The sequence below is a fragment of the Onychomys torridus genome, chromosome 9 (genome assembly GCF_903995425.1).
Source record: "Onychomys torridus chromosome 9, mOncTor1.1, whole genome shotgun sequence".
Lineage (NCBI taxonomy): Eukaryota > Metazoa > Chordata > Mammalia > Rodentia > Cricetidae > Onychomys > Onychomys torridus.
In genome coordinates this window covers 79,802,103-79,824,398 of record NC_050451.1, presented here as the reverse complement: position 1 = coordinate 79,824,398, position 22,296 = coordinate 79,802,103, and positions in this window count along the sequence as shown.

Sequence of the window (22,296 nt, the reverse complement as noted above, 5' to 3'; positions counted from 1 at the left end):
GAGCTTGGGGGGAAGATGCAGCTTTCCAGTTCTTCCCTTTTATGTCAGTTAAAATAATAGCCAAATTGATTCTGCACACCCCCCCCCCCGCCCTGCATCGAATATAATTGAGATCTAGACTGTTCCAAAAACACTGAACATTTTGTACAGAGTCAAATCAGTTTCTTGTTCTGCACTCACACCAAATAAAAGGCTTTATGATATTGTTACTCTCATGGAAAATGTTCACAGAGGACTGCCAAGTACAAGTGTGCTCTCTTTTCCCAGTACGCTTCTATCAGTTTATCTGTTTATAGCAGTGTTACCATGACATTTTCCTTCATCACACATTGTTCAAGGGCACATAGACTGAAAGAAAACAACAACAACAAAAACATACAGGCTTCTTTTCCCCCACTTACTGATGATTATCCTATGGACTCCAAGGTCAGAACAAAGTCAAGGCCTTCAAAAATGTAACAAAAACTGCATCTTTCAAAAGTCTAACTGTTTGCATTCCAGGATTTTTGTTTTTGTACATTTTGTTCATTCTTTGTACAAAGTGGATATGCCTCCTTTTGCCATGTGCTTGAGGATGCTGAAAGTAGTTCTGAGTTGACATTTTAATTAAAATGTGTGTCATATTGTAGGAGTAGGACTTAGTGGGAGAGTTTGGGCCTGGCTTGTGTAAGCAGGGGGATGTTTGATCTCAACAGCAGGAAAACAAAAAACAAAAAACAAAAAAACAAGAAAGACTGGAGAAGAAGAAAAAAAAACAGTAGCTTTTTATATAGAAATATCAGGGGGGTTGGATTTAGCTCAGCAGTAGAGTGCTTCCCTAATAAACACAAGGTTCGATCCTCAGCTCCACAAAAAAAAAAAAAAGAAAAGAAAAGAAAAAGAAAAAAGAAATATCAGAACATAATTTTATCAAATATTTTCTTTTAATTTTTCTTTCAATTTTTACATTTTACATTGATAGAAAGGTTATTGTTTCTTTACCTTTAGGAACATGAAAAACTCATTGGGTGTCATTGAGGAGCCGGCAATAACAGAAACTCTGAGTGTTATACCCAAATTGGTTTCTGGAAAGAAAACACAGGAAGTATTTATAAATTATCTTCAGTCTTTAAAGAGAGTACATAATTACCACTTTAAAAACAAGTAATTTATTCAGAAAAGAAAGCTCCCCAGGAAATGTTTTCGACAGCAACAGTTTACACTGACTCTATTATGTTGGGAGAAAATGAATATACTGTGGTATCAGAAGCATGAGCATTGGTTAATCCCACTGGGAGCAAGTCTGGGTTTCTTTACAATGATCGATGTTAGCAATTCAAGTTAAGTATCTGAAGTTTAAAAGAATGGCTATATTCTCAGGGTTTTTGATGCAAAACTATCCAATGACAATGAGACTGCATTAATTTGTATCAAATTCACATAAATTCCCAAATGTGAAAACAGAGAAATTAACAAGCTGTTTTTAAAAAGATACATGTTTCCTGCTCTGTCTGGTTGTTAAAGGTATAATTTACGTCATTATTTTTATGTTAAGATTCTAGAATCTTATAAAATATGGTTTTATTTAATTTTAGGGTTTTTTTAACTTATGTTCATGTTTTTGTTTTATTTTTTTTTTGGGGGGGGAGTCAAATTTTAGTTCAATACTGGGAATTGAACTAGCACCTTATGATTTTCAAGGTTCCTACACTGACCTATGTATTCTCCCCAATTCAAACACTTAATCTAACTTTGTGTCCAATTTTTAATATGTTCTACAACATTCTTTATAGTAATTCTTATAATCTGTACTGTAGACAACTGATAAAAATAGCTGAATTATTTAGAGGGTTGTTAAGTTTTACTAATTTGAAATGTAGCTCACTCATTTATCCATCCAATTCACTTCTAAAAATATATTGCTTTGATTAAATGAGATAAGTTTTGGTGTTTTTCAAACTATTTTCCAAAATTATGTATTGAGGATTCTTCCCACAGTACATTGATCTCAGTCATGTCATAATTCTATTCAGCTCTCTGGATACTAGTACATAGAATATCTTATATAGAAAGCATTTTCTCTTATAAAATGAAGAAAGACAAATATGGTTGTTACTACTTTTTGGCTTTTTAAACCCAAAATTCAATTTCTTTTTGAATTATTATTTTCAAGGTTTGTATTTCACAAGTGTCATTTAGAATGTGTTTGTAGGATAATAGTTTGTTTTATTAAACATATGTGGGAAATGTTAACAAGTTTCTAAAGGAGACCATTTACAAAAATGAGTAGGTTGTGCGTCTCAGGGCAGGAAGAAGTGAATTGCTTAAATGGCAGAAAGTTTCAAACTTTCAATTTTTAATTTTTAGATTTTAAAAAGTAAAGTATTTCATGATCTTTTCTCATATTTTCAATATACAGACACCTTTCACTTTGCAATGGGGTTCTGTCCTGGTAAACCTATTGTAAATATTAAATAACTAAAGTACTTGTAAAAACCTAAGAAAATCCTTGTATTATATCCAATCATATTTTTCAAAGAATCTTATCTAAGATCCTATGAAGATTGCATCAGTGTGGGAGTTGGCCAAACTTGTGTATGACAGAATCATTTTATGGGGAAATGATGAGTGTCTCATGCATTTTGTGATACACAGTGTAACATACATGGCCATATTAGCTAATTTTCCTCATGGATATGTGAAGTTATTATTTGATGCCTCAGCCCTGACCTGTGATGTTCTAACACATATCACTAGTTTGAGAAAAAAAAATCATATGTCAAAACCAGTGGAGAATCCAATTACAAAATGGGCTAAAGAGATAAACAGAGAATTCACAAAACAAGAATCACAAATGGCTGAAAGACATTTAAAGAAATTTCAACATCCTTAATCATCAGAGAAATGCAAATCAAATTGTCTCTGAGATACCACCTTACACCTGTCAGAATGGCTATAATCAAAAACACTAAGGACAGTAAATGTTGGAGAGGATGCAGAGCAAAGGGAACACTACTCCACTGTTGGTGGGAATGCAAACTTGTACAACCACTGTGGAAGTCAGGATGGCGGTTTCTCAGAAAACTGGGAATTGAACTACCTCAAGACCCAGCCATACCACTCTTGGGCATATACCCAAGGAATGCTCAACCAAACCACAAAGATACTTGCTCAACTATGTTCATAGCAGCATTATTTGTAATAGCCAGAACCTGGAAACAACCTAGATGTCTGTCAACTGAAGAATGGATTAAGAAGATGTGGTACATATACACTATGGAGTACTACTCAGCAGAGAAAAACAATGACAGCATGAAATTTGCAGACAAATGGATGGAACTAGAAAAAAATCATCCTGAGTGAGGTAACCCAAACCCAGAAGGACAAACATGGTATGTACTCACTCATAAGTGGATTCTAGATAGAAAGCAAAGAACAATCAGACTGCCACCCACAGAACCATAAGGCTATACATATGGCATGGAGGACCCTAGAATGACTGCTGCTTATAATAAGACTGGTTATTACTCAATTATTGAGCAACCCTCAATGAAACATTACACTATTAAGGACAATGAAATTCCTCATTGGGTTTCTGAGTTCTGAGTGCTGAGTGCACCCTGTGGCTGCAGTTGAAGCCCAACATGGCAGAAACCTATTGGGCCTTCATGAAAAACTCTCCCCTTCCAATGGCAATGGGGATTGAAAGCCCAATAGGGCCAGCTTTGGCAAGCATTAATGTAAGCCTAGGAACTGTAGCCATGTGGTTGGATTCTCCAGAAGGTAATGTATGGTAACTGCCTTTTCTTTTTCTTTCTTTCTTTTTTTTTTTCTTTTCATGGGAGGTTTATTGAGAGGATTGGAGAGAAGGGGCAGGGAAGGGAATAGAGACTGGTACCTGGAGATGAGATTGAAGGAAGAGAAGGGAGGTGTAAGGCCCCCTTTTATAAGGAAACATAGAGAATGCCCACGGGTGCTCTTAGTGGCTGCAGCTGAGGATATATCCTGACAGGACCCTAAGGGCAGGCCAGTACAGATGTCTAAATACCAACATTCCTCCCTTCTGTTTATTATAAAAAGGTGAGGAGTTAGAAAGGGGTAGAAGGTGAGGCGGGGATGAGGGTACCATGTTCTTGAGACTGCTTCCTGCTGGTCTGGGGGACATCAATCATCTTTGGAGGACCTGAGAAATCTGGGGTGCTGGCCATGTCCTGGGGTAGCTAACTGAACAATTCCAGGCTCTGTGGAACTGTCAGGCTATTTGAGGTGGATCCAAGTCAACTCCCTGGAGCTCACAAAAACAATCATCAGTGTTGGATGGAGAGACCCAGCAATTCATTAGGTGGGAAAAAAGTAGGGCTGTCATTGGTGGGCCAGGTGCAGGGTCCCAGCATGTCTCAGGCTGAATCTAAATCTCAGCACCAAATGTATGTATGTATGTATGTATGTATGTATGTATGTATGTATGTATTGGTTTCTCTGTGTAGCTTTGAGACTGTCCTGGAGTTGGCGCATGCCTTTAATCCCAGTACTCGGGAGGCAGAGCCAGGCAGATCTCTGTGAGTCCAAATGTATTTTTAAACCAGCAGGGAAGGAGTCACACCATACAACAGGGCCCACATGGGAGGTTTGTTGAGTGTATGGGAGAGAAGGGGCAAAGAAGGGGCCTAGAAGAGAGCAGAGACCAGTCCCTGGAAAAAAGAGCGAAGGAAGAGAAAGAGAGGTAACTGCTTTTTCAAGTATGTTTGAGAACATGTCACCCAGACACCTGGGAGATTGAGGATAACACTGAAGATCACTGACCTCCATTTATTAACAGTAGCATGCCAGCTAAGCATTTTCATTCTCACAAGCCTATTCAAGCTGGAGCAGTACCTACTTCTCAGGAGTGGCTCTGTGCAACATTTTTTGGCCTCCTGAAAGTCATTTAGTGCCTTTTGAAGATACCTTAAAATTTGTGAATCTGTAGCCATTATGAGACCATTAGTTCTGCTCCTTGTGAGCTGCCTCCTTTTCCTTTATGGTTGTTAGTTGTTCTTTTGCAGAGCTGCCAGCTTTAGTCATGCTGGGATCAATAATAATGGGCCTCGGCAGTTCGTGTTCCTGGAGTTGTGTCCATGCCAATGAAAACCCACATGCTCCAGAAGAGAATTTGACATCATGGCTGCTGTTGTTGCTTTTATAACAGTGTTGACCACCACTACTACTGTCTCTAGGAATGCCATTTCATAACTGGTTACTACAGCTAGCACAGTGGAGACCCTGGCAGCAAAAGTAGCTACCACAGTTAACTAATTTTTCATTCTATTGGGAATGACAAATTTAAATCAATAGTTATATACATTTCAATTGGCTTTGAAAGTTATAAATTTACAAACTCAAATTCCATTTGCTCTTGGGATACCATCTTACAAGGACGCAAATTTTCAGTAAGGCTCATTAAGGAAGGGAATGGCTCAGCTGCCTTTAGCCTACTGGCTATGGGTGAGTTAAGACTTCTGTTGGTCTTTTCTGTGTCAAACACACAGATTGCAATCCCAGTACCACTTAGAGATCTTTGGCAATAGTTAACTCTGTAGCTCTCACACAATTGAGCCTGTAGGATAATGAGTATTCAGAGATGGGTAATGCCTGGGGGTTGCTCCTCGACCTAAAACAGAACGCCTATGTGGCCTGCACAGGTGTCTCCACAGGTGACCTGCTGATGTCCCATGCATCCTAAGTCAGAAGCTCATTTTTTAGTAAAAGGGGTGGGGGACTTGTAGGGCCATGGCCCCCTGTTTTGGGTAACTGTTGCCTTGTTTGCAGACCTTGACCTTGATATCCTCCCTATGCTAATTCCCTGCGAGACTCCACCCTCCTGAATGCTTAAGGGAAGCTCCTTGTCTGTGTATCCAGCATATTGGGCATTAACAGCTTAGATGCAAGATTGTAAAATATCAGGAGCAGGGGTGGGGATTTAGCTCAGTGGTAGAGCCCTGACCTAGCAAGCACAAGGTGTAGTTAGCGTTTTCCTGCCTGGCCCACAGTCAGGACAAATCTCTCTTACCCGCCAGGCCCACAGTCGCTCAGACCCAACCAAGTAAGCACACAGAGACTTATATTGTTTACAAACTGTATGGCCATGGCAGGCTTCTTGTTATCTACTTCTTCTATCTTAAATTAACCCATTTCTGTTAGTCTATACTTGGCCACATAGCTTGTGGCTTACTGGTGTCTTTACATGTTGCTTCTCATGGCAGCGGCTGGCAGTGTCTCTCCCCCAGCCTTCCACTTCCCAGAATTCTCTTCTCTCTTGTCCTGCCTATACTTCCTGCCTGGCCACTGGCCAAACAGCATTTTATTTATATAGAGCAATATCCACAGCAGCAAGGCTTGGGGTTTGATCCTCAGCTCAAACAAAACAACTACAAAAAAAAAAAAAAAATCAGAAGAGAACTTCTGCCTACTGGGGTTCTCCCATTGTGCTGTAAGCCTGTATTTAAGACCTCCTTCCTCCTTCAATAAATGGCATTTGGCATTCAAAAAGAAGAAGAAGAAGAAGAAGAAGAAGAAGAAGAAGAAGAAGAAGAAGAAGAAGAAGAAGAAAAGGAGGGTCAAGATCATGATGGGGAAACCCACAGAGACAGCTGACCAGTACTTGTTGGAGCTCAAGCTCACTGACTCTGGACTGACAGCCCAGGAACCTGCATGGGACCGAACTAGACCCGCTATATGTGGTTGACAGTTGTCTGGCCTGATCTGTTTGTGGGGTCCCTGGCAGCAGGACCAGGACTTATCCCAGGTGCATAAACTGGCTTATTGGAGCACATTCCCTGTGGGGGGATACCTTGCTCTGCCTTGACACAAAGTGGGGGGCGGGGGGGCTAGGCTCTCCTTCAACTTGGTATGCCAGACTTTGTTGACTACCATGGGAATTCTTACCCACTCTGAGGAGTGGATGGGGGTAGAGTGGCAGGGAGGTGAGGAGGCGGGAGAAGGGGAGGAAGGGGGAACTGGGGTTGGTATGTAAAATGGACATAATTTTAATAAATAAATAAAGAAAAAACAGTGGGGGTGGTGGCACTCACCTGTAATCCTTCAATAGATGAGGCATAATGTCACTGAAATTTGATTTCTACATAAAAATATGTCATTATGTATGTTTAAGCCTAGTTTCCATCAAATGATTACAGAGCCTCCATCTTTATAAAGTTAAATATGATAAGTTGAATATATAAAAGGAAGGGGTTCCAGGATGATTTTTTGTTGTTGTTGCAGCAAAAACTAAACTGTTATTGTAAAATTGAGCACATGACTCTTTTTGGTTTGTTTGTTTTTGGTTTTTCAAAACAGGGTTTGTTCTGTAGCCTTGGAGACTGCCCTGAATCTCACTCTGTAGACCAAGCTGGCCTTGCACTCACAGAGATCCACATGTCTCTGACTCCCTAGCACAGAGATTAAAGCTGTGAGCTACCATTGCCTGGCATGACTCTCAATCTTCATGTATATATTAATCATTGCCTGAAGCTCTAATTATAATGGGCTCATTTGTTTTATCCTAAGGTATAACTTAAGTATAATTTTGGTAACTATTGTTACCAAAAAAAAAAAAAAAATGTTTTCAGAGCTATATAGCAGAAGTTATTACTGTGAGTCTTTGGAAGTATCATTGCAAGAATCAACATTGTTTCATTACATTATTTGTGAATGGAATATATTTTATTTTTAATTTTTATTATGAAAAAGTCTCAGACATGAAAAATAGTACACAAAGCTGGGCGGTGGTGGCTGCACAAGCCTTTAATAACAGCATTCAAGAGGCAGAGCCAGGCGGATCTTTGTGAGTTCAAGGCCAGCTTGGGCTACCAAGTGAGTCCCAGGAAAGGCACAAAGCTACACAGAGAAACCCTGTCTCGAAAAACCAAAAAAAAAGTATGAAAAATCCTTCACACAACATCCCCAAATATTAAACCTTATTTAACCACAATAAAACAACCTGAGAAACAGAAAAAAGTAACAGTTGGCTAACCTACAGGCTGCATTTGAATCTTATCAACTATCTCACTGTGCCATCATGTTTGCTGGCCAGCATGCTACCCAGAGCTACGCAGTACATTTGATGACTTGTCTCTATGGGCTTCTTAATTTGTGGCAGCTTCATAATCTTTCTTTGTCCTTCATAATCTATTGCATTCAGTGGTTCTGTAGAAAGGCCTTCATTTGGGTTTTGCCTGATTTTTCCTTATAATTAAAACCAGCTCTAATATTTTGGAAGTAATTCCACGGTAGTGGAGAATTAGTATTTTTGGTGTGTGTGTGTGTGTGTGTGTGTGTGTGTGTGTGTGTGTGTGTATGTGGTTAGAGTTTACACAGTTGTCATTGTCCGGTTGCAGGTGAGCAGATCCTGAGGGAGTAAGAGCAACAGAGTGATGGGCTAAGACAGTGCTGGAGAGCTCACCAAGGTACTGATTAGGGAAAGCAGGCAGGCTGACCAACCTTGCCAGTACCCAAGCCCAGAACCGGGGCTATGAGTTAACCCACCCCAATATCCATCCCATCTATGAACTGTTGGAACATGTGAAGAGGACAAACCTACAGATCCAAAACATCAGGATATCCATGACACAGGGCAACAGCAGGATATCCAAGAGCCCATAACCAGTGTTGTAGTAGAAGTCAGAGGTCTCTAGCCAGACCAGGGACTCCAATGACTGATGGCAATGTGCTCTTGCAAATAAAGATGAATGGACTAAAAGGTAAACTGTGGGACTCAATGGGCCACACTTCAGCTTCCACAATGAGTTTCTTCTCTCTCTCTGTTTGTTTGTTGTGTTTGGTCTTTGGGCTTTTCTTTTAAATCTTGTTTTGTTTTGGGATGAGGTTGATAGGTCAGAGGGAGGATACAAGGGGACAACGAGATAAGTAGGACCAGAATACATGATGTCAAATCCAAAGAATCAATAAAAGTTAGAAAAAATAATTTTTCACCATTTTATTCCCCAATGGAACAAATCTTTAGTTATATACTAAAAATACATGGAGGTTTGAAGTATCAGGAAGATCAAAATGTGTCTATCATACTTTCTTCCATATATTTAGTAATATTTTAATGCAACTTGTATAGAATGAGCCTTGTATTTGTCTTCTTCAAGACTTCCTTCTCAAATTTTTCCATCTTTTCTAAAATTGTTATGTGAGACCAAACTAGGCCCTCTGCATGTGGGAGACTGGTGTATCTTGGTCTATTTGAAGGGCTCCTGGTAGTGAGATCAGGATCTATCCCTGGTGCATGAGCTGGCTTTCTGGAGCCCATTATCTATGGAAGGATGCCTTGCTCAGCCTTGCTCAGCCTTGCTCAGCCTTGATGCAGAGGGAGGGGCTTAGTCCTGCCTCAATTGAATGTACCAGGCTTTGTTGACTCCCCATGGGAGTCCTTACACTTTTGGAGGAGGGGATGAAGGGATGGGTCCTGGAAAGGTGGGGGAAGAATGAGAGGAGGGATAGGAGGGGTTAATGTGATTATTGCACTGTTTCTTTAATTTATAAAAGAACTGTTTAAACTTTTATGCTGACTGTATTTTCCTATATAAATTATATATAATAAAACAGATTATAATAAACTTGGTCTTGAAATCATGTTCTATCATTTTTGGATTATGTCTTACTCTAATGCTGTGTGTAAAAACATTTTCAGATGCAGTAGGGATGACTTAGCAGTTAAGGTCACTGGTTGGTCTTTGCAAGGACCCAGATTTTTTCCCTAGCACCCACATGGTGGTTCACTCCCATCCATACTCCAGTTTTGGGGGAATTGACATCATCTTCTGACCTCATATATACCCAGTCACACACATGGCCTGCATACATACATGCAAACAAAATAGTCATAAAATAAACTTAAGTTAAACAAATTTAAAGTTAATAAGAGTTGCCTTGATATTTTCTTATAAAATAGCAGAAGTTTTAATTTTTTGAAAACTTTTATTTATGTTTTATGTAAACCTCCAGTTTATTGCTGAATAATACTAAAATTTAAAAAATTCTAAAATTTAAAGGCTTGAGGACCATGAGGGTGACTCTGCAGGTCAAGGTGCTTGCTACACAATTTTGTCCATCGAATTCTAATTCTCTACTTATAGGGAAGAATGTATTTATATCTATCTTAGTGAAAAACACAATTTTTCTTAAATTGCTTACACTCTTAAACAGAAAAATTGTAAGTGATTGTTAATTTTGCACTTGTGTTTGGTTATTGGTATTTCAACTATCTGGCATGTTTTCTATGTTTCTGTTTAAATGTTCAATGAACTTTCACACTAAGTGATCCATTCACTTTATCTAGAGAGACTTGAAAATACTGCTATATTTCATATTGTGAATGTCCCTTTAAACTGCAAGTTATGTGGAAACATTGCTATAAAACATAAAATCAGTTTAATTCCTGCCTTGCTACAAATTTAAAATTTAATATTGTAAATAATCTATATTTCAATTATTTTTTAAGTTTAAATATCATTACATGTTTTTTTCTCTCCTCCTTATATTCCTTCCATGCACATGCATGTGTGTTCATCTCCTGGAACTCTAATTTTTGATCGCTCAATAATTTTTATTGCCTGTAGCCCTTGGGATCCCAAGAGCTTTCCACCACCCAGCATGACAACTGGTGTTGTCATTGTTCAGGTATTGGTTAGATAGCCATAATTTGAGGTTTCACGCATGTAGCTTCTCTCATATATTGAAGATATAGTCATATAGCAGGCTTCCTGGTCCTCTGGCTCTTATAAGCTTTCTGTCTGCTCTCCAGCAATGTTCACTGAATCTTAAGTGTAGGGGTTATGTTGGAGATGTATCAGTTGGTGCTAGGCATCTCACAAACACAATAGCTAGGAAACTGAATCAACCAAAATATGCTTTAATGGATGGATAATAAAATGTGGTAGGATTTCAAAGATGGATAATATTTAGCAGTATAAAAAATGAATTTTTTTCACACAAATGGATAGCACTAGAAGATATTAAGTGTAACAGACCTATAAAGACAGACCCTACATATCCTCTCTCATTTGAGGATCTTAGCTCCAAATTTGAAAATAGTGGTAGAATATACAGTTTGAACTAACTTCCGAAGCCATCAAAGTAAAAAGGGTCATGTAGCAGGCAGTAGAGTTCTAGAGAGGCACTATCAAAACACACATCATGTGAAGGGAGAACTGAGAAGAATAGGAAAGTTTGACTTGCAGGAGGCAATACAGAAGGATTACAGACAGAGGACAGAAGGGAAAAATAACAATGCTAATGTTGGAAAAAGCTATAAGTAATCATAGTATTTTACATTTACCTATAGTTGCATTATATATATATAAAATGTCATTTGTGTGTTATTTAAATAAATTTATACCACATGGGATGATAATACACTCACAACAGCCATAGACTCCTGTGAAACTTCCTTTGGAATTGTTGGGCAAGGAAATCACAAAACAACTCAAGCTATTTCTGTTGCCTTTGGATGATGTCCAGAAGTTGATGGTTAACTCTTCATGGTAGAAGATATTATACAGATTGGAAATCTGACTCAGAGGATTCCAGCATAATCTGACATGAAAACTCCTTCCTGAGGACTAGCTTTCATAAGATCAGAAGTTGATAGAAAAGCTTCCAAGCATGGAAAGCCATCAATAGACCTTCACAGTTGTGAAACCTATGAACCACAACAATACCTTTTAGTTCAGGATATTCTTAAAGGTAATAGTTTCACTATTATATTGGAAGTAGCCAAAAACTTGGACTTAAGACCTGCTTCATAATAGAGAAATCGTGCCTGGTACCGTAAACCCGGCCAAATACAGCTACTGAGTCATGGATCATAGAGAAGCTACATCTGCCCCTTCCCTAAACCAGGATCATTTCTAACTGTGTAATAAATACTTGTAAAGTATAAAACATTGTAGCCAGACATAAATGTAGCCCTCACCCCTTATCAAAGAAACCTTTTTGAAAAAAACAGAGAAAATAGAGACATCACAAAAATCCACAACTCTCTTAAATGTAGATAATAATAGGAAGTATACTATTTTTATGTTTCTTGTAAATCACAATTATAGACCATATTGTGTAGCAAGACAAGAACTGCAAAAGACACAACTTAATTTATCTTTAATTAGGAAGACAATGAACATACTTTTTTTTTTTTTTTTTTTTTTTTTTTTTTTTACATTCTGTTCATGTGCTTACTGTTTATAGGGAAGATAGTTACCTTCTTTGTTTTCATCTGTAATGCAGCAATTATTTAAAAGAACAAGATTCCAAATACAATGCTTAGTATTATTATCTAATATTTCTCTATTACATTTATTAAACACAGACGAATTTCTTTTGAGTTTTTAGCTCCATGTTGTAAAATATAGTGTCTTACGTAAGTTATAAACAACAATTGTATAAGATACCTGTAAAATTAATCAGTCTATCAATCAATATTTATCAAATTAAAGTTCTGTTTTTAGAACTAAGTTAAAAATAAAACTAAAAATAACATACCAATAATAATTAGGAATAATTATTATTTAATGTATAGGAGTAAGGACTTTATCTCACTAAAATAGCTAAAATATCTCAGAGATTAATCGCTTTCTCTAATACTTTTTGATATGTCTGTGAAAGGATCTAATGTTTTTTTATGTAATAGAAATGGACATAACTTTTTGGCTGACATCTTAAAGAGGCTAAAGTGTTTGACACTTCTCGCTGAGATGCTCCTTGTCCTCCAAGAACAACAGCAACAAGAACAGTGCCAGGAGGTTGTCTAAGAAAGACAAAGTAACCAAGTATGGGAGCAAAGCGAGAAAAAATGTAGTACAAATGTAAACTTAAGCATAAACTAAATAATATAGTTCTTCCTGTTTGACAAGGATAAATATGACAAATGCAATAATGAAGTTCCCAACTATAAGCTGTGGACTCTGAATGACTGAATATTCATGGTTCACTTGACAGGACAACCTGTCAGGAAATACTTAGTAAAGGACATATCAAGCTGTTTTCAAAGTACAGAGTCAACATAATTAACATCAGAAACACCAAGAGTAAAAATGTCCCACATGGTGGTAAAGATGCACATACAGGTTTAACCAATTTTATTTTTTTGGAAAATAGAATTTCATTAAATGAAAAAAGATTAAATGAATAGCTATAAAAAGATAGAACTTAACTTATTAAATGTTTAATAGAACAAAATGAAGTTAGAGTGCAAAGTTTAAGTTAGATATTTTATGTACACTGTTAATAATTGAACATAGAATATGGTAATATATGTTTACATTGTGTTTATCCCCTGCAGTAAAGCAAATGGACTGATTCTTTCTTGTTCTAAACAATATTAATTGTCCTCAGAAATCTATAATTTGCATAATTCTGATGTGGGTGCCTCTATGTAGCTCTGCCCAGTGATAAATGGAGCACCACATAGGTAGAAAGTCTATTTTATGGCTGGCTAACTTACATAGAGTTCAAGTCATTGTTGGCTAGCTGTTTCCCTCTACAAGGACTTCTCTATAGGATCATTCTTTCTTCTTCACAGATAGGTCTTAAAAACAAAGGTCTACAGTGAGAGAACATTCCACTTTCTAAAAGTATGAAGCAAAAGATATGTATAGAATCACTGTTCAGGAAGGTCGTAGACACCATTCTTCGTGAGCTTCTTATGGAAAAAAAAATTGTTGGTTCAATTTTGTGAATGTAGCACTGCTAGCTGTTTGAAGATACAATGGCCAAGTCATGTCAAAAGATGTTATAGCTCCAATATTCCACCATTGTTAGGAAAGTGATTCATAATAACCCAACACTTTCTGAGGAGCTATCAGCAGTTAGTGGTAATGGGAAGGAAAAGTCATAGTCCTCAGTGGTACAAGCATCAGCAAGTTGTCCTTGCTCTGGTAAATAACAACTTTCTACCCATGGTTGTAAGACGATTTGCTAAATAGTCTTATTAATAAAAAAAAAAAAAAACAGAGCTAGATATTAAGATGAAAACTGAGAGATTAGAGGAATAAGACAAATCACAGCCAACCTCACCTCACTAACTCATCAGCCTCCACAGAGAGCTACTTCCTGTATACCTACGCCTATATGCCTTTCTGTCCCTGCCCTCTTACTTCCTCTCTCCACCCAGCTACATCACTTTCCTCTTTCCACCCAGTTCTCACTTTCTGTCTCTCTGTACAGTCCTCCAGACCTCTATGGTTAACTAATGCTGGGAATTAAAGGCATGTGCCACCATGCCTGGCTCTGTTGCAAGTGTGCCCTTAAATTCACAGAGATCCAGATGAATCTCTGCCTCCCAAATGCCAGGATTAAAGGCACATGCTGCCATTGCCTGATCTCTATGTTTAATATAGTGGCTAGCTGTTTCTTCTGATCTCCATGCAAGTTTTATTTATTAGAGTACAAATAAAATATCACACACATGGTCTTGCAAACAATATTAACTAAATACACTGGAAAAAAAACATAACCTGAAAGGAAGTAAGAGATTATCTTCCTCAGAAGGAGATTTTGGTGGGAAGTGGAAGGGATAAGTGAGCATAATGAAGGGAATATATTCTAAGTGTAGATAAAACATGGATATTTGTATGTATTTATGGTTATTCATATGCTTTTATATATATATATATATATATATATATATATATATATTGAATTGTGAAAAAATAAATTCTTTAAATATATATGCTATAATAATATCTAAAAAGCAGAAGATAACTAGTTGGGAAGATGACAAGGATTAGCAGACGCAAGAGAGGGACAAGAGAGAGCGAGGAAGGTGGTAAGTATTGAAGTACATTCTGTACATGTATAAAAAAATAAAAAATAATGAAATCTCTATATATGATTATTATATGATAATTAAAATGTTTAAAAATATAAGACAGTGTATTCTGAGAATTCCTCATTGTTTTCTTTTGACAAAATCCTTCTTTTATCACAAATATTTTTAGAATAACAAGCCTATAATCCTTTATTAATAAATTTATTATAAAATATTATTGAAATCTTTTTCAATTTATTAGTAACGTTACTGTCAGGTTTGTAACACATGATTTCACCAAGTCTGTGAGTGAATATTGACCAAAAATATAAGTAAATTTGATTTTCTTTGGAAACTATGGTGTAAAATTAGGCAATATTTGAAAATACATAGATTTCAAATTATGAATTTTGTTGAGATTGTTTTAACAAGATGTGTGTAGGAAAGTGACATTTATGTAAATAGAAAGACAGAGAGAAGTCAAATGAGGACTATAGGAAATGAGTAAAAAAGAGGAAGGCATGTTCCTCAGATACTTGAATATTGACCATTTCCAGGTTTATTCCTTCAGTCATTTATGGATTAGTGAGCACATAACCTTTCCTCTGGGATAGACCTAGACAATGCTATTAGAATTCAAACTATAGGTTGGGGATTTAGCTCAGTGGTAGAGTGTTTGCCTAGCAAGCACAAGGCTCTGGGTTGGATCCTCAGCTAAAAAAAAAAAAAAAAGAAAAGAATTCAAAATATAAAATTGACTCTGGGACTTTTAATAGAATAGATCTGGTCATCTGCCACCTCAAATTTCCATGAGAAAAATGAAGGAGTGTTAGTGCCAGAGCGAAGTAGTTCATTTGGTACAGACAACTAAGGAAGAGTAAGGTCCAGCAATCTGAGCACTGTCTTTGAGGTATTATGTAAGGGAAAGTTATAAAGGCATAAAACTTAGTGTGATCAAGTACTGTGGTCTGGTAGATAATTATTTTAGCCACAGTTCCCATCATCATGCAATTTGTCTGCTAGGCTAACTGTCCTTGGAATCTTGTAAATATCTTAGTGTCTTGGTGTCTGTTATCTTGGTGTCTTCAGAATTAAATGAAGATGGGAACAGTTAGGTGAAGTAAGAACTAATAAGCTTTGTACTAACCTAACCATTTCTAGATAGAGATGCCTTAAATTATAAGAATGTGTAGGTGCAGAATTGAGAACATTTTACTATTTTTTGATACTAACCATGCAACTGCAGGCACAAGGGATGAGTGTCTATTTTTAAGAAAACCAGAATTTGGGGAACTGTTGCAGTGGTACAATGCACAGCACAAAATACAATCATTAAACTCTAGAATATATGAGAAAGTGATTAGCAAGTAACAGTATAAGTATGTAAAGAACAATCTATTTTGGATAACTCTTAGAATTAGAGATAAAGGCAAAGGTAAGCATTCAGACAGGACATTAAGTTATGGTTAACACTAATATTTGCATAGATGCCATGATTTATAAGTAACTACAATTTTATTATAGCTTAATAAAATTTATTATAGAGGTTGCTAAGCAGGTCAAAAGTAATTATATTTAATCAATTATACTTTTTCAAGTGAAAGGATGATGAGACATAAATAGGGCGTTAGTCAAAAAATCCCTTAGAATGTATGACATAGAAAGACTATCTTCCATTCATTAAAAATACAGTAATGACAAAGATTGAGTAGGCAGATAGAATTATGACCAAGTAATTGGTCTGATGCAATGGAAAGCAAAAATTTATAATTTCAGGCAAGAGGTAGTCTGATAATTTATTTGAAGTTTCCTGAAGTCAGACTAATATATTCTCACAGAAATTGGTAGATTGAAAGGCTACTTTCCGTTATGATTACATTTCAAAGTGATGGGTTCCAATCTTAGAGAAAGATATTCATGACATGAAAAACATTCAAGCAACTTCTTTCAAAGATTTGCATCTTAAAGGAATAGTAGTAAGATTAAATTACAGCAAAAATTTCTAAAGTATTCTCTCCAAAGGGAGGGAAGGCAGAAGCTTTTCTATCTAGTCTGTCCATGTTCTGGGAACTGGATATGAGAAGGGGGACAGGTACCTATAGTCAAGAGGAAGCCTGCTTGAAGTTGATCAAGCAGAAGATCATGTTAGAAAAAACTTTAGTTCCCTGCATGGTGGGGTGCATGCCTGTGATCCCAGCACTTGGTAGGCAGAGGCAGGCGGATCTCTGTGAGTTCAAGGCCAACCTCGTCTACAGTTTTCTCTGGCTATGCAATGGTTATAAATATTTGTGATTTTATTCATGTTCAAGAGAAAATAATTTTAATAAAGGAGAAAAATTGAAGTGATATTTATAAGTGATAAAATTTATTAAATTTAACTTTTATGATACATACAGAATTACAAGCTACTTTTTCATGGAACTCACTCTGTAGTCCAGACTGGCCTTGAACTCATAGAGATCCACCTGCCTCTGCCTCCCAAGTGCTGGGATTGAAGGTGTGCGCCACCGCCGCCCTGCTTAAGCATAACTTTTATAATTGTGCCCAGCACAACTATGTAGATAACTATCTCCCTAGAAGTTGCATTCTATGTAGTAATTATAGATTTCTACTCCCATTGCTAGTAATTAATGACTATTAGGGCACCAGAAGTTACTTGGTAAGTCATATGGAAATCATTACTATGGATTTGTTAATTATAAAAACAATTGTTTCAAAACACAGGGTTTTGAGTTTCAGTTACATTATAGCTGTAGCCAAAGTTCTTACAACTAGACATAGTGGTTCACCCAGTAATCCCAGCACTTAGAAGTATGAGGAAGAAGGATCGTTTGGAGTCAAAGATAGCTTGGACTACAAAGTGGTTCCCCTACGCTACCTGTTCTCAAAAACAAGAATAGTGATGGATTTTAGAGAAAAAACCTAGTTCTATGACAAAGGTTAAACAATGTGCCTGAGTAATAAAAATACTATTTAACAAACCTATTAAATCAATATACTTTTTAAATTAAGGTAATAGTATCACTATTAGTGTTTGTTTTTTCATAGAATTTGAATTTTCTAGAATCATTTAAGAAATCATGTAGAGCTATTATGGTTAAACAAACTATTCTGATAGTTTCTTTTGTGATGTTTTGAGTATATGATTACTGACATCCCGTTTTGAAATTGCATTCTTGTTATTATTGATGTATAATTTGAACTAAAATGGTACTACCTATGTGAAATGATTATGTATCTACTATTCCTGTGTAGTCTATGGCTAGTTTAGAAGTATCCAAGGACAGTTCCATAGGTGGAGATGCAGACTGCAAGCGTTTAAATGCTCCCCCACGTAGCAAAGCAATTAACAACCTGTAGGATTGATAGCAAGTGTGTGGCTGTGGACTGTAGTGTTCCCTGCCTGGCACTGTCAAATTGGTCACACTTAAACAGTGGTGTTGCTTAACCCTGAAATAAACATCTGAATGGTGTTTACTAAAGTTACACAACATGACATCTGTTACAAAAGCAAATCAGTGAGATTTCATAATAGGAAAGGCAGGAAAACTTTTCTCAGTAAAAAAGATTCAAGGAACCTGTAGACTTGTTGTTTTTGTAAACTTTTTATTTTGGGTTGTTTGCGTGTGTGCAGGTACATATCCGAGTTGACGTGTGTATTTAGAGCCAAAAGTCACATTTATAGAATAGGTTTTCTCTACTTTCCTTTATATGGATTCCAGGCTTCAAACTCTGTTCAACAGGTTTGAACAATGAGCTACCTTATCCTCCAATCCAAAATGCAGGCACTGCAGATATGAATTTAACATCTTCAGTTACATTGGGAATCTACTTCTGACAGAAACTGATTATCAGTCATGTAAAATAGAAACAAAGCTACAGGTGGAATAAATATCAAACATAAAATATTTATTTCACTCACGTATTCTACTTTGTCTTTTTCAGTTTAAAAATATATGATTATTTATAGACATTTGATAAATATGTAAAAGAAAATGATTTTTTATAAAGTGTTCAAATTTGTAACCCAATGACCAGTATTTTATTATTTCACAGTAGTTTTATTCTTATTAAATACATCAGAATCTTATATTACTAGCAATAATGTAAACAAAATATTATCTACTTTTTTCTTATTTTATTCATTGACAATTTACCGTATCACTTAAATAATGTCTATGTAATCCAGCATGGTGATTTTCAAAGCAACTGATGATTAAGTAAAAACAAAATGGTGTTTTGTGGGAAATATACAATTCTCTCTGTGACTTAAGAATGAAATTTACTTTATTATAAATTACAATTTCATAGAAATGGAAGGCACTTAATGAATAGATAGCAGTTTTTGATAAAGAGTTTTTCCTCATTATAGTGTTTGAAAATATTTAGTTGTGAGCCCCAAAGAATATTTCATAGTTTCCAAGATATTTTTATGCCCTTTTCTAACACATAACCTCCGTGTTTCATGCTAATTAATTTTTCAGTTTTAGAGAGCTTATTACTATTGTTTGAAAGTAATTCCCAAATTCTTTTAAGTCAATTCCTGACAGCACACTTTAAGTAGAATATTTATTAATTAATTTCCACTGAGACTTTCTACTTTACTAAACACATAATTAAACAACAACGTTCTCCTTTACTAAAATCTTTCTTGATTTAAAGGTTTCTTATCATAACTCAAATGTTGAATACAAGGATTTTAAGTTATGTTTCCACAAATATCATCATTTTTTGGCTTTTCATTGGAACATATTAAGTAGATTGTGTTCTACTTTCTTTTTCTCTGATTAATATTTCCCTGCTTTCCTTTTCTCTCTGTCTCTCTGTCTCTGTCTCTGTCTGTGTTGTGTGTGTGTGTGTGTGAGTGTGTGTGTGTGTGTGTGTGTGTGTGTGTGTGTGTATGTGTAAGCCACACTAGTTCAATACTGTATGTGACAGTCAGAGGGCAACCTCCTGTGCTGATCATTGCCTAATATCTTCCTTCCCCTTTTTATCTTAGGAGCAGCGGGATCCTAGACACACTATCATACTTGTGGTCCAGTCTTCTCTTTCAGCTTCTGGGAAGGACCAAAGATCTAGAAATAGTCTAGTGGTGATCATGTGAAGACCAAGCAAGTTAGAGAGAGGTTGGTATGAGCATGCCACAGACAGATTTTTCAATTTTTATATAAAACATTTCATAGTTGTCTGGAGTACAAGATACTTTGAGCTTGGTTTATATCATCTTGCAAAAGCGATTCATCAGTAAACTGTTACTGAATCAGTATGTCCGAGGGAGGAACAGTCTCTGGGGAGCTTCCCATTTTATCATCTTTCTGATATATTTTATTTTTCACTACAAATTTTAATTACTATTGCTAAATATAAAATGATCTAAAACATTAATCTTTAGCATAATGCATCACTTTAATAAAATAATCTGTTACAATTACTATCATCTATCTATGTGTCATCTAACATCCTTGTTTCTATGTAACTTCTTCTTATGGATGTATGTATGTATCTATCTATCTACATATATATATATTTATTTATTCAATGTCTACTCCTAATTGTTCTGTAATATGATATATAGTCTTCAGTATGATGTGAATGATTATGGTGTGTTCTAGGCTTTGAGGTTGGTTTTCTTTTTTTTTTTAATGCTTGTGATTTAGCTTTTAATTGATTTTGTGATGTGATACATTGAGTATTCAGTAGAGGTAGTTTTAATCCCCCCCTTTTCTTTTCCTCATAATACATCTGTATCTCCAGTCCTACATGAGCTGACCCAAGATAACCAAGTCTTGAGCTCTTCACATTTGTTCTGAATATCTCAGCCAGGCTAACTCACATGCTTAAGAGTTTTCTGCTTGGCACAGCCTTACATTGTGAGTTTGCAGTTATCTGTGGGATATGGGGGATGATGTCTCCTTCCTAGTCCAATTATCACCCTGGAAGTGGAACGTTCCTATTCTTGGATAAGATATTTATCTTATTTTGAAACATTTTACTTAGGAGAACATGCTTCTGAATTTTTAGTATGTTTTGGATTTCATGCTTGTTTACTAATAATATTGTATTGAGAAATCAAATGATTTGCTCTTGGCATTTGGTCTCTGCGAGCTCCTTTTAGGGTGCTTTGAAGGTTCAGAAGTTAACTGGCTAAACTATAATAGAGGGTAAATAAAAATGCCCTGGACAAAGGGAAAGCGCTTCAGTCCTTTGAGGCTGGACCCCCCTGCAGCCATGAAAGGCTATATTCATTCCTAAGATGCCTCAGACTCTTCTTTACATGACCCCACACTCGTGACATAACACATAGTTACAATTTACAAAGAAAATTCCATATATGCTTTTGACATCAAGAGTAGGCAAAGAAGGTAGTATAATGTAAATTATATATAACTGTAAAACTTAAATAAGAATAATGATTTTATGAGTAAATAATCTTTCTTTTGATGCATTAGTGTAATCTGTTATTTGAAAGATCTGTGAAACATAAAGACAGGATTGACTAACAAGGAGGCTCTCTAGAAGTCCTAGCATGTTACAGTTACAAAAAAATATCATTTACTTATTTTAGTATGAAGGCACATTTAAATGTGAGTCATATTAAAAGTTATTATTCAGTTACATAATGTAACAGAAACTTTGCACTAAGTATTAAGTTTAAGAAAAATAGAAAATTAACTATCATTATGTTAATAATATTATAAATAAAATAATTTATTTTTATTTTTAAAATGCCAGTTTTAATGGTATGTGTAAAAGATAAGCTTAATCTTAAACTCTGAATTGATTATTTAAAATATATATTCTGAAAGTAGCATCCTAAATTTATTTTAAAAAATATACATAGACTGAAACTTTGGGAGAGGTAAAAAATTATATTTAAGAAATAAAATAAGGCAACAGAGCTTTGTTTTTAATCACAATTAGAAATGGATGATATCTACATGAGCAAACTGGGAGTGGTGGGGGGTGATGGAGGGCAAAGTCTGGAGGAAAGAGAGCTTAGCAGAGCAGGAGGTACCAGCTGGATCAGGAGCAGAGTGGGAGAACGGGGAGAGAGATAACATGATGAATGAAGACCCCAGGAGAATAGGAAAAAGCAGAGTACTAGAGAGGTCCCCAGAAATCCACAAAGATACCTCTACTGTAGACTACTGGCAATGGTCAAGAGAGTGCCTGAGCTGACCTACTCTGGTGATTGGATGGCCAAACACCCTGGCTGTCATGATAGAACTCTCATCCAGTGTCTGATGGAAGCAGATGCAGAGATCCACAGCCTAGCCCCAGGTGGAGTTCCTGGAATACAATCAGTAAGAGAGAAGAGGGACTGTATGAGCGAGAGATATTGAGACCATGATTGGAAAAAGCACAGGAACAAATAGCCAAACTAGTGGAAACACATGGACTGTGAACCAATGGCTGTGGAGCCCCCTTGGAACTGGACCAGGCCCTCTGGATAAGTGAGACAGTTGATTAGCATGAACTTGGGGAGGCCCCAAGGCAGTGGAGCCAGACCTGTCCTTGGTGCGTGAGCT